Genomic DNA, 13,147 nt, shown 5'->3' on the forward strand with positions numbered 1-13,147 from the left:
TTCATCACAACCTGCAGTCTCTTCACCTGACAGCTTGGTACCTTTCAACATAACTCCTCTTCAGTTTTCTCAACCTGTAAGAGACATTTTAGAGGCTTTTAGAAAGCCTGCCACTAGACAATGTTACCACCAAAAATGGACTAGACTTTCTATGTGGTGCATCTTTCATGATAAGGAGCCTCAGCATTCCTCCTTATCTTCTGTTCTGGATTATCTTTTGCACTTATCCACCTCTGGCCTTAAGTCTACATCTATCTGAGTCCATCTCAGTGCAACTGCTGCTTTCCATCAGCATATTGATCATCCGGTGGTTTCCAAATTCATGAAAGGACTTTTCAATGTCAAACCTCCTCCAGTGGTTTGGGATCTCAATATTGTTCTTGCTCAGTTAATGAAGCCTCCATTTGAACCAATGTCTATGGCTCATCTGAAATATCTCACTTGGAAAGTAGTGTTTCTCATTGCCCTCCCATCTGCTTGAAGAGTAAGTGAGCTGCAAGCTTTAGTTGGTGATCCACCTTTCACTGTGTTTCATCATGACAAGGTGGGCCTTTGTACTCATCCTAAATTCTTATCTAAAGTGGTTTCAGAATTTCATCTCAACCAATCCATTGTTCTTCCAGTGTTTTTTCCAAAGCCTCATTCTCACCCTGGAGAATCAGCTCTTCATACTCTAGACTGTAAATGTGCTTTGGCCTTCTACTTGGAATACACCAAACCACACAGAACTGCTCCTCAACTTTTTGTCTCCTTCGATCCAAACAAGTTGGGGCATCCAATTTCTAAGCGTACCATCTCCAACTAGATGGCTGCTTGTATCTCTTTCTGCTATGCCCAGGCTGGACTGCATCTACAGAGTCGAGTCACAGCCCACAAAGTCAGAGCAATGGCGGCTTCAGTAGCTTTCCTCAGATCCACTCCTATTGAGGAAATTTGTAAAGCTGCCACTTGGTCCTCGGTTCATACATTCACTTCTCATTATTGCCTGGATGTTTTGGCCAGAGAGTATTACAAAATTTATTCTCCTAAGTTGCCAACCCTCCCACCATCCCATTATGGTTAGCTTGGAGGTCACCCACATGTGAGAATAGGCTACCTGCTTGTCCTGGGATAAAGCACAGTTACTTACCGTAACAGTTATTATCTAGGGACAGCAGGCAGCTATTGTCACAACCCACCCACCTCCCCTGGTTGGCTTTTCTGCTAGCTATCTGAACTGAGGAGACTCGCCCTGTGCTGGGCGGGAAGGCACTCACGCATGTGCGGTGCGGCAGACTTGAAACTTCTACGTTTCTCCAAGCAAGTCTGCTTGCGAGGCTGTCCGCATCTGGGCTCTGTGGATGACGTCACCCACATGTGAGAATAGCTGCCTGCTGTCCCTGGATAACAACTGTTACAGTAAGTAACTGCTTTTTCTTCCCTTTAGCTTAGGAGCTAACCTCCATTCCTTCTGGGGTAAAGCTGGGGTAGAGGCAATTCAGCAGTGTCCATAGCCTCAGCTCCTTCCAGGCTCTTAGCAGCTGGGCTCTGGCTAGGCAAGTTCTCAGCCATATCCACGTCCTCACTGCTGTGAGATTGAGAGAGACTCCTCCCCTCACCTTCCTGCTTGTACTGCTGCTGGTGCCTTTGCCTTGATTCCCCTGCTTCTGTCTCTCCGTTCTCCCTGTCTCCTCTACTGTGATTCAGAGCTATGCTTTTACATGTGTCATAGTCCCACCCCTTTCTCCTAGGAGGAGGGGAGTTGGGCTGAAAATCCCTAGGGAAATAACGCTGGTTTCTCCTAGGTCTCCTGTTCTCAGTAAAAGTACTAACAGGCTTTCTGGTACATTTATTCTGGTATGGCACATTCTGCTGAATATCCATAGGCTCATACCCTTCCTGCTCTATTTCACTGTTTGAGGGGTAATCAGCCATTTCTATATCATTACCTTTAACCTGGTCAGCTCTCCTGGCCAAGGCCCATGTTCTACTTTTATTAATCACAGGGACAAAGCTGGCCGTGGGTTTGTCACAAGCTTCAGGAGTTAATTATGCAGGTCTCCTCGATTTTGCACTTTGAGGGCCCCGTGTTGGAGCCCCCGCATATGGTGGACCCTTTGCATAAGGGGATTCACTCTGTTTCCCACTCTTTTCCTAAGCATCAGAATATTTGTGATGTTATGCTCGCTCAGTGGCAGGTGCCGGAAGCTCCTTTTCGGTTTGCGTGCTCCATGGCCCGCCTGTATCCCATTCCTGAGGGGGACAGGGACACTTTGAAGTCACCCGTGGTGGATGCGGTGGTCTTGGCCATTTCTAAGAGGTATACTGTGCCTGTTGAGGGTGGTGCGGCCTTGAAGGACCCAGAGGAACGTAAGTTGGAGTCCCTCCTTAAACATAGTTTTGATATGAAGGCTCTGTCGGTCCAGGCGGCGATTGTGGCGGGTATGACCTCTTGCGAGCTTCTGCCAAGTTTTTGGCTCTTGGAGTGGCAGCACACCATACCTTGTGGCTTTGTGCTTACTGGGCGGATGCGGCATCCAAGGCTAAGTTGACAAAGTTCCCTTTTAAAGGGTATTTCTTATTTGGTGAGGACCTGGACAGGCTGGTTTGGACTCTCACTGGCTCCAAAGTGCCTTGTTTGCCTGAGGATAGGCCTCGGCCATTGGCTCACGGTGGCGCTGCTCGTGGGCAGGATTTCTGCCGCTTCCGCTCTGGTAGAGGGGCTGCCTCTGTTCCATCTTCTGGATTCTCTAGAGGCAGGTTTTTCCAGCGCATGCAGTCCTTTCGTGGGGCCCGCCGGGGTGCAGGTAGCACCCCCGCTGGGTCCCCTGCTGCCCATCCTGCCCAATGACTCTTTGCAGGTGCCCATCTTGGTTCTGGTGGGCGCCCGGCTGCGGGATTTTGCTACAAAGTGGGCAGAAATCACATCCGATCAGTGGGTTCTGGAATTGATCCGGGACAGCTATGCTCTGGAGTTCACCCGGTCCTTGCCAGACCGTTTTCTCGCTTCTCCCTCGCAGATGGTGTGGAAGCAGCAGGCTTTTCTCCAGACCCTTCAGCACATGTTGGATCTCCGTGCGGTGGTTCCACTTCCCCCGCAGGAGTGGGGCACAGGCTGGTATATGATTTACTTTGTGGTGCCAAAGAAAGAAGGGACCTTTTGACCCATCCTGGATTTGAAGGGGGTCAACAGGGCTCTTTACATGCTGTCCTTTGCATGGAAACTCTGCAGTCGGTGATTCTGGCGGTTCAGCCAAGGGAGTTTCTGACCTCTCTAGATCTGACTGAGGCCTATTTGCACATTCCTATTCAGGCCTCCCATCATCGCTTCCTATGCTTTGCGATCTTGGGGCAACATTATCAGTTCTGTGCTCTTCCCTTTGGTCTGGCCATGGCTTCGCGGACGTTCACCAAGGTGATGGTGGTCATCGTGGCAGCATTGCAAAAATAGGGCATTCTTGTTCATTCCTACCTGGACGACTGGTTGATTCATGCCAAGTCGTTCCAGGAGAGCACTCGGGTCACGGCTCGAGTGGCAGACTTTCTGCAGTCACTGGGCTGGGTAGCCAAGAGCCAGCTGTCCCCATCTCAGCGCCTGGAATATCTAGGGGTCTTGTTAGATACCTCCTTGTGGAAGGTCTTCCTTCCAGAGGCCTGAGTAAACAAATTGCAATCTCAGATTCGCCTGCTTATGGCGTCCCGGTGTCTTCAGGCGCAGGATTTCCTCCAAGTCTTGTGGTCGATGGCAGCCTTACTTGATGATGTGAGATGGTCATGGGCCTACATGTGTCCTCTTCAGTATGCTCTTCTTTGGAGGTGGTCGCCTCAGAGGCACAGTCTGGATCACCCTGTTCCGCTTCCGGGCTTAGCTTGGGGCAGTCCTCGTTGGTGGCTCCAGACCCCCCCATCTTGTACAAGGGGCGTGTCTGGACCAACCGCAGTGGTCGGTGCTGCTCATGGATGCCAGTCTTCTTGGTTGGGGAGCTCAGTGTCTAGGTCACTCAGCTCAGGGCACCTGGTCCACAGAAGAGGCTTCTTGGTTGATCAATGTCTCGGAGACCAGAGCCATCCATCTGGCGCTGATAGCCTTCCAGTCCTTTCTGATGGGCAAGTCAGTCAGGGTTCTGTCAGACAATGCCACGGCGATGGCCTATGTCAATCATCAGGGGGGGCACCAGGAACACTTTGGTGGCACAGGAGGCGACTCTGGGCGGAGTCACATCTTCAAGAAATATCCATATCTCACATAGCCAGAGTGGAGAATGTTCAAGTGGACTTCCTAAGTCATCACGTACTAGACCCCAGAGAGTGGCGTTTAAGCCAGGTGGCTTTTCAGTTGATAGTGCAGTCTTGGGGTCTGCCCCTCATGGACTTGATGGCCACAAATGTCAACACCAAAGTACCCCGCTTCTTCAGTCATCGCAGAGACGGTCAGGCCGAGGGCCTGGATGCTCTGGTTCAACCATGGCCAGAGGTTCTCCATATGGGCCCTGAGATGCCAGTAGGGGGTGCCAGCAGCAGGGAAGAGGGCCAGAGAAAAGGAGAGGCACTGGCGCCAGCTGATTGCCTACAGCAGTGTTTCTCAACTACTTCAAGCTAAGTACCCCCTAAGTCTAACAAATATCAACTGAGTACCCCAACCACAGACCTCCCTAGGCCCACCCAAGCTTTGTCCCAGATCCCATCCCCTTTATTAATTGTAATGCAATTTTTTCCAGTCATTTTTCATATACACACAATATACACAGCAGATATAAATTCTCAAAACTGACACATTTCAATCATTATATTGAAAATAAAATCATTTTACCTACCGGCAATCCTCTGCAGGCTGCTGTAATTAGCTTTAAAGATGAGACCGGGAGGCCGGGGGAAGCCGGAGGACGCTAGAGAGAAGGGGGAAACATACGGGCCTTTGGCGAATCGGGCAGCGCTGGCGCTGTACTGCATAGGGAAGTCAGCTGGCAAGTGCCTCTCTTAGTCCTCAGTGTTCCGTGGCACACTTGGGATCTCAGGAGCACACAGTTTGAGATACACAGGGTTAGGGGTAGACTGTGGGTGCACCTAAAAGCTATGACACATAACTGGTACTAAATGAAATTCTATAACTTGCATGTAATTATATAGAATCTTGCTTTAGCGCTATACTAGTCTGTGCCATTTTGTGGGCATGAAATATAAAATCAGGCCCTAAGCAAATAGATCAGACAGCATACTTACTGGTACAATCTGCAGGAAAATGGGATTGATGGAGTCCAGCTGTTACCACCATAAGTGTACCTAGAACAAATGTAAATATGAAGTCAGTTACCTCCATGTCCTCTCCTCTATAGTGGCCTTCTTTTGATCATCTCATAAGGCACTTTAGGTCCTTTCTTAGAAATTATGTAGTGTATATATGTGATATCGCAAAAACTCAAAAAAGGGGGAAGAAACCCAAACAGGAAAAAGACCAATCTTCCCTAACCCTGCAAAAAGGATGCGGGGGAGAGACACTGTAGCCACAAGAAATCCCATTGTCCACCATCTCTCTCCCACTCCTCTGTTTTTAGACCCATTATTTCTTCCCCCAAAGTCTGGCACGTGCATGTCTCTTTGAACCCCCCTCCCTCCGTGTAATTTTACACCAGGGCCCCTCCTGAAGGCCTGTGCCACCATCCCTGAAGGTCTGCCCCCCTTGTAAGCCTGCACCCCCCTGCCCAGGCTATCCCACCATGCCCTTCCCGCATGTACCCATTTTCTTATTTACTTCTTTTCCCCTTCTTGCTTCTCTACTTCTCCTCTTCACTGTTCTCTTTCTTTCCCTTTTTCCCACCAGACCTTTTTCTCTGCTCACTCCATCCCTCTCTCCAAATATTCTTTATCCTCTTTCCAAACCTATATTTCTCTCCCTTTCTCCTTTCTCATTCCAATCCTTCATTCAGTACTTTTTCATTCCTTGCCTCCTTCCCCTCAGCTCTCCTCTCAGGCTGCCTACACTTGATCTCTCTCTTTTTTTTTTTTTTAAATCGTGCAGCAGTCTGATGGCAGCAGAAGAAATGCTGTGCGGCTGTAGGTCCAGTCATGGCCTCCCTTCCTCCCCCCAAAGCCTGCCTGCCTTCCCCCAAGCCGACCTGCCACCAATCCGGCCTCCCCCCACTCACCCGCTGCCCGCAGCTGCTGCTAGCTGAATCCATTTAACACACACACCCCTGCTGCTGCCGCAACTCCAAAAGGGTCAGGCGCGTGCAGCTGCGTGCATAAGCCTTCCCCCGACATCAATAATGTCTGTGAAGGGGGGGGGGTCACACGTATGGCATAGTGGGGGAAGCTATGGGTTCTGCTTGTTGTGTGCCTGAGTATGAAAGGATGTCTGAGTTTGGGGGGGGGTCTTTTTGGTCTGGCTGGTCCTTTGGGTATGGCTGTTGCATGGTTGGTGTGTTTCAGGATTGTATGTTAGGAATTGAGGTTTGGCGGCCTCCTTGCCTTGCGGCCTTGGCAGTCTTACCTTTGCTCGAGGCCTGTGATTTCTTGGCTCTTTTCTATCCCCTGGTCTTGGGGGTATTTCAGTTCTTTTGGGGTGTTAGGGCAGGTGTGCAATTTCGGCTTGGGGCGCTCCATGGGGAGCCTGTAGCGGGCGTACCCTGCTTTCTGGAAGTGGCACCTTTTGGAGTGTGATATGGGGCATGGTTCAGGTTGGGGGGGCAGGGGGGAGTTTGATGGGGGAGTAGGGCGGGTTCGGGGAGGCTTTGTTGAGGGAGGGGTTTTCCTTGGTTTTGACAGGTGGGAGCTTTTCTGGATGTTGGCTGAGGCTTGAGGAGTGGTGGCGGGACACTCCTCTGGCCAGGTGCTATGGGATATTTTGTATCTGCTATTTTCCCTTTTTTTTTGTTTTCCCTGGAACATAACCTGATTTCTTGGAACGTGGGTGGAATTCACTCTCCTATTAAGAGATAAAATTTTACAATTGTTGAATCGTAGGAGAACTCTATAGCTTTTCTGCAGGAGATCCGGTTATCCTCTGCAGAGCATGCTAAGCTTTGTACTTAATGGGTTGGTGAACACTTGGAGGCCCCGGCTCTGGGAGGGAAGGGCGGAGTGGTGATTCTCTTTCGCAAAGGCCTTCATCTGCAAATTCATAGGGTTCTTTGGGATCCTGAGGGGCGATATGTTATTGCCTCTTTCTCTCTTAACAATAAGCTCTTGCTCTTCTGTAATATCTATGCTCCTAATAACCCCCCTGCCAAGTTTTTCTACATAACCTACTCTTTACCTCTCTGGAAAGGACAAATGTTCTTCCATTGTAACCCAACGTTTTACATCTCTTTTGTAATCAGCCTTGAACCGCAAGGTAATGGCGGAATAGAAATCTCTAATGTAATGTAATGTAAGTTGCGTAATCTCTTGTTGCAACTTGGGAGTGTTCCTCTGATTCTCGAGGGGAGGACTTTAATGAGGACCCTGATCTGCGGCTGGATCGCTCTTCTTCTGAGGAACGGGAGGCACTTAAGGCTTATTCTGGGGCCCTGCTTTTGGCCTCTTCTTTGGACCTACTGGACGTTTAGAAGGTTTTGCACCTGGTGGAGCGAGACTATTCTCATCTTTCTAGGGCCCATGGGTCGCTCTCGTGAATTGATCTTCTTCTCATTTCCTGGGATTTGCTTCGGGCGGTTCAGGAGACGATACTCGGCCCCATTGAAATTTTGGATCATGCTTGCGTGGGTCTGCACTGGCTTTGGGGGCCCTCCTGGGGGGGTGGTACCCAGTGGAAATTCCCTTGTCATTTGTATCGGAAATTCAGATTTCATGATTTTTTATTAGCCAAGTGGGGGGATTTTAAACATACTAATTAGGAACATAGAGAGGATCCAGTCATGTACTGGGAGACTGTGAAGGCTGGTTTACGTGGGGAAATCATGGCCTTTGAGTAAAAAACGCGTCACAAGGCCATTTTCGCGTTGGAATGTAGGGTTCAGGTTCTGCGTCGGCGCTTCACCGGTCGCGCTACCTTGGAACTCAAGACACAGCTTTTGGAGGCCCAGCAAGAATTAAATGAGCTGTTGCATCGGTGAGCTCAGCGATCCAGGGATTACTATAAATTTCAGCTTTTTCGGTTTGCATATAAGAGTAGTCGGCTGTTGGCCCATTTAGCTCAGCCCTACCGCGGGACAGCGAGTGTCACAGCTTTGCGGGACCCGTGGGGAGCGCTGCATCATAAGACCGAGGATATTAGTCGTATTCTGCGGGACTTTTTCGCTGATTTGTATGCCTCACCAGGCCCGGACCTTCTCGATGGGAGGGTCTATTTGGATAGCTTGGATCTGCCCTGTCTCGGCTATGTTGGAGCGCTCAATCACTGCGGAGGAAGTGGAATGGGTGATCTGAGCTAGCCTGTTGGGCAAGTCTCCGGGGCCAGACGGCTACCGCGGTGAATTTTACAAGCTACTTATCACGGAGATTGCTCCATTGCTGTCTGAGATCTTTAATTTGAGCGTGGCCAAGGGCTTTTTGCCACATTATTTGAATCTAGCTCAGATTATCGTTCTTCCTAAGCCGGGTAGGGATCCGGCCCTGCCAGAGTCCTATAGACCTATATCCTTGCTGAATTTTGAGACAAAACTCATGGCTAAGGTGCAGGCAAATCGCCTGGCCCGGGTGCTGCCTTCACTGGTGTCAGAACAGCAGGTGGGTTTTGTGCGTGACCAGCCAGTGTCTAAGAACCTTCGCCGTATCCTGTTGGCTTTGGAGAGGGCTGGTATGGATGGTATCCCTGCTTGTTAGTTTTGACGCTGAAAAGGCTTTTGACCGGGTGCGGTGGGGGTTCCACTTTGCTGTGTTGCATGCGTATGGGATGGGTCCCTTTTTCTTCAATGCTATCCAGGCCTTGTATAGTGACCCTGTGGCGCGGATTTCATCTCTCTTTCTGATTCGTCGAGGCACTCACCAGGGCTGCCCTCTCTCACCCTTGTTGTTTGCAATCTAATGAGGACATCTGCGACCTTCAACTGGGCGCCACTCATTTTAAGGTTGCGGCCTTTGCTGATGACCTCCTAGTATTCTTGACCGACCCACATTGATCCTTGTCTACTCTCTTAGAGAGTGTTCAAGAGTTTGGGGACTTTTCTGGATTTGCTTTGAACCTGATGAAATTGGAGGCATTGGCCTCCACTGAACATCTTTGGCAGTCCTGGGGGGGACCTTTTTGCTGAAGTGGGCCGACACATCTTTTCGCTACTTGGGAATCCAGCTATCTATGGACGCTCGGGAGCTTTACCGACTGAATGTAGCTCATTTGCTCACCACTACTAGCTCAGTCCTGGCTTCTTGGCGTGATCTCCCACTCTCCCTGATGGGGCGCATATAGCTTTTTCAGATGGTCTTGTTTCCAAAGTGGCTTTATGTTTTGCAGACATTGCCTCTGTATCTTTTGGTTAAAGACATCCAGGCCTTTTACTCTTTGTTCTCAAAGTTTTATTGGGGGGAAGGGGGGCTGGAAACCTAAGTTGCGGTGGCAATTGCTGGTGGGCTCTTGGGACCAAGGTGGCTTCGGCGTGCCAGATATTGGTCTTTATAATCAGGCGTGTCTTTTACGGCATGTTCGGGATTGGGTCTTGGGTACAGCTCTCTATACCGACACCTCTATGGAACGTGATTACTTTTATCCTGCCCATCTCCTCTCTCTTCTTCATGCTAGGTTGGCAGAGGTGCCAGCTCCCAGTAAACATAGTGTTTTATTTCGCCCGCTTTGGGAGGTGTGGCAGCGTTTACTTCCACTTTGGCGACAGGATCCTCATGTCACTGTTTTGCTGCGGTTGACAGGTAACCTTTCCTTTCTGCTGGGGTTGCTCCCCTCAGTCTTTTGGCGCTGGCGGGCTGGGGACGTTGAGTTTCTCTATCAGGTTCTGAGAGATGATGGGAAGCTCCTGTCCTGTGATGAGTTGTTGCAGCGTGGTCTTTCCTCTCCAGGCCTTGCTTTTGCTGCTTATTAGTTGCGGCATTATGTGCACTCCCTCCCTGGGGGATTTCCTTTCCTTGGATTTTGGGCTTTATTTTCATGCCTTCTTGGAGGGGGAGGAGGATTCAGAGCCTTGGATCTCAGTCTCCTATTTTCAAGAACAGCTTGGTGCCCTTGGGCCCCCTTGGGAATTTTCCTTTGTGTTGGCGGCCTGGCAGGGGGATTTGGGGAAGGAGCTTGGGGCAGATTTTTTGCTACGCGCTCTTAAACGTATCCCAGTTTTGGTGCATAGTGCTGAACTCAGAGAATGCCACTTCAGGACCTTGTTGAGAGCGTATACCTCTCAGAGTCGGGCCTACCATATGGGTTGTGTCGCTACCCAATACTGTCTTACCTGTACCACGAAGGTGAATTCTTATTATCATGGCCTTTGGACTTGTGAAAGTATTCAGGGCTTTTGGGGGGCTTTGGCTTCCTTTCTTCAGGGTCTGTTACGAGTTCCTGTCCCTCTCTCTGTATTTCATATGTTGTTTGCTCATTTCTCTACATTTTCTGTTTATACCTCTGCTGAGAAATTGTTTTTAAGTAAGTGTCATATCCTAGAGAAAAAAAATGTATATTGAATTACTGGTTGGCTGATGTTCCTCCCTCCTTTTGATATTGGAGGAATAAATTACATGAATTTTTGAGGTGGAAGGCAGCCATGGCTTACTCCTCTCGTCACAGGAGCAGAGACTTTGTTCGTGTCTGGTCTCCCTATTTGGACATGTTGCCTCCCCGGAGTCGTAATCACATTTTGAACAGATTGCAGTTATATCCTGCCCCACTTGTCTGACTTTTTGAATAGGGGGAGGGAGTCTGTTGGGGGAGGGGGTTGAGGGTTGGGATGCATTGTACCCTGGGAGTACATCAGAGCCCAGTCTTCTTGGGGGGATCCCGGTTCTGTATCATCATAATTCTTGTCTGCTGTGTTGCATTCATTGCTGTGTGGTTTTTCTTGTTAATAAAATACAGATTTAAACATAAAACCTAGGGTCTGTTTTAAAAAAACAGGAAAGCAGCTGTATATGTCTTTTTTTTCTTTTGTGATCGGCTTATTCATTGCTCTAACCATGAGATCTTATAACCTGTCTTTTAACTAAAAGGCTGTTAAAATAAAGACACTCTTTTTTCTGGCCACATCATTTCCGGGAGTTCGACTAAATCTGTTTCCGCTAACATCATCAGAAAATGCATTTCCATCTCATCAGAAAAGTGCATTTCCAGCGCTTCATTTACCATGTTTCCGCCTATGTCATCAGAATGTGCACTTCCGGTAGGGCAGGCACTCCCATTTCTGCTGACATCATCAGAAAGTGTATTTCCGGGGTCAAAAACGCCCCCATTTCCGGTGATGTCATCAGAAAGTGCATTTCCAGTGATGGGGCATGGGGTAGGGCATGGGTGGTGCCACCACCATTCATTCCTATGGGAGGGGGTGGGGCATAGGCAGAGAGTGGATGGGAGGGGGGGCGTGATGTGGGTGGGGCATGGGCAGGGATAAGGCACAAAGTGGGCGTGGTGTGGGCTGGGTTTGGGTGGAGAGTGGGCAGGGATTGGGCATAGAGTAGGTGTGGTGTGGGTGGAGAATGGGCGTGGCTTAACCCAGAAGTGAATGCTGATTGGTCGATCCTTATCTTTGACAGCTGTCAATCATTTTGACATGAGGTGTACCCATTATACTACTGTTGCCCCGCTAGGTTCCAGAGTTTCAGCACTGGAGTTGGCAGATAGGAACTTGTGTTGGGGGAGGGGGGGCAGATTTGAGGGAAGTGTGGGGCCTTGATTGATAGAGTAAGGGGAGGTGTCAGGTCTTCATCCAGGTGTTTGGGCTGTGACTGGAGGATGTCACACCTTGACCGGGATCGGGGGGCAGGCTTGTGTATGTGGGAGAGGACTTGACACCATTGAAGGAGATCTGACCTCAGGGGCAGGAGGATTGGGAATGGGTGGAGCAAGCAGCTATATAATGTTTTAACACACAGCCACTGCATTACAAGGATGAACCAATAGTGCAGGCCATCTGTGCTATCAGGGCAGATGCAGGGCACTCCCCCCTGCATTTACCACACAGGCTTTACAGTTACCACACATTACATATTGCAGTAAATGTACAATAGCTACAAAACTTACTGCACTTTAGTAAAAGGTCCCCTAAACAAGTTAAACAGAAATCAACTTACCAACTTAACCAAAACACAAAGGGCAGAAAAACAAGAATGAAAGTCAGATATTTTCTATTCCGAGATGTACTTATCCCTGCAATAAAATACAAATGCAATTTCATTAGAGCCAATTTACTTTATACAATATTTAATGGTCAAGTTTCTAATTTACAGCCTATTACCATGGCAATACCTGGCATTTGCCAGATTCAAACATTCAAACAAAAATATATAGGAAGACTATTTCAAAATCACAGTTTCAACACACTTTAAGTAAATATATCTATCTTCATTCATCAAAATGTGGAAAAAAATTTTGATGACTATAGTGAGCTTAATTATAAACTCCTTTTTCTATGTGATGACTTTCAGTGTACATATCATGCTATATGAATGACCTTAATACTGAAATACTAAACCCCGAAATGCAGTGGGAGATAGTCAGCTATCTCCTGCTGAATATCCAGCTCCTGGCTTGCCCTGTGACTTGCTATTTCACATGACATAGCCAGTCACCATCGATATTCATCAGCTGACTGGCTAAGGCATTGCACTGGATGGACCCACCTAAAAAGCAGGACTATTTTAGCCTTTAACCTTAGCTGGCCAGTCAATGAATATTGCTTTGTTCAAGGCAGCAAGTTTTGACCCGGATATTCAGTGCACGTGACCAGATACGGCCCTGGCATTGAATATCTGGGATTGCTACTGACTGCAGGAGGTAGTTGGGGCTGCCTCTCGTAGTCTCAATATCAGCCCCTAAATCTTTAAAATAGCCAATGCTAGCACCTTACAAGTTTGTTATTGCACACCAGTTCAACCGATTCAATATTCTGTTGAGGTTGTGACCAGTCAGACACAAGGCCTGCCAAGGTCCCAGTTGAAAATTTGTATACACTGACAGCGTTCTTCGGCGAAGTTGTCACATCACGAAGTTTAAAAGTGTATGAGTTTCAAACAAGGATTTCTATTGCAATTATGAGTCGGGTCTCCTGAAGAAGCAATCGAAACGGGGCCACGTAGAGACCCC

At 48.7% G+C, this 13,147-nt stretch overlaps 1 protein-coding gene across 1 annotated transcript in view; it reads right to left on the minus strand.

Moving 5' to 3' along the window:
- LOC117368381 (histo-blood group ABO system transferase 1-like) overlaps positions 1-12,184 on the minus strand; it is a 72,499-nt gene extending 60,315 nt beyond the window's left edge. The window contains exons 1-2 of the mRNA XM_033961980.1: positions 12,136-12,184; positions 5,200-5,259 (exon numbers count right to left, since the gene is read on the minus strand). The gene's annotated coding sequence lies outside the window, so the exon portion shown is untranslated. The remainder of the gene's footprint in view (positions 1-5,199; positions 5,260-12,135) is intronic.
- Between the last annotated feature and the right edge of the window lie 963 nt (positions 12,185-13,147).

This window comes from Geotrypetes seraphini, chromosome 10, assembly GCF_902459505.1.
Source record: "Geotrypetes seraphini chromosome 10, aGeoSer1.1, whole genome shotgun sequence".
Classification (NCBI taxonomy): Eukaryota; Metazoa; Chordata; class Amphibia; order Gymnophiona; family Dermophiidae; genus Geotrypetes; species Geotrypetes seraphini.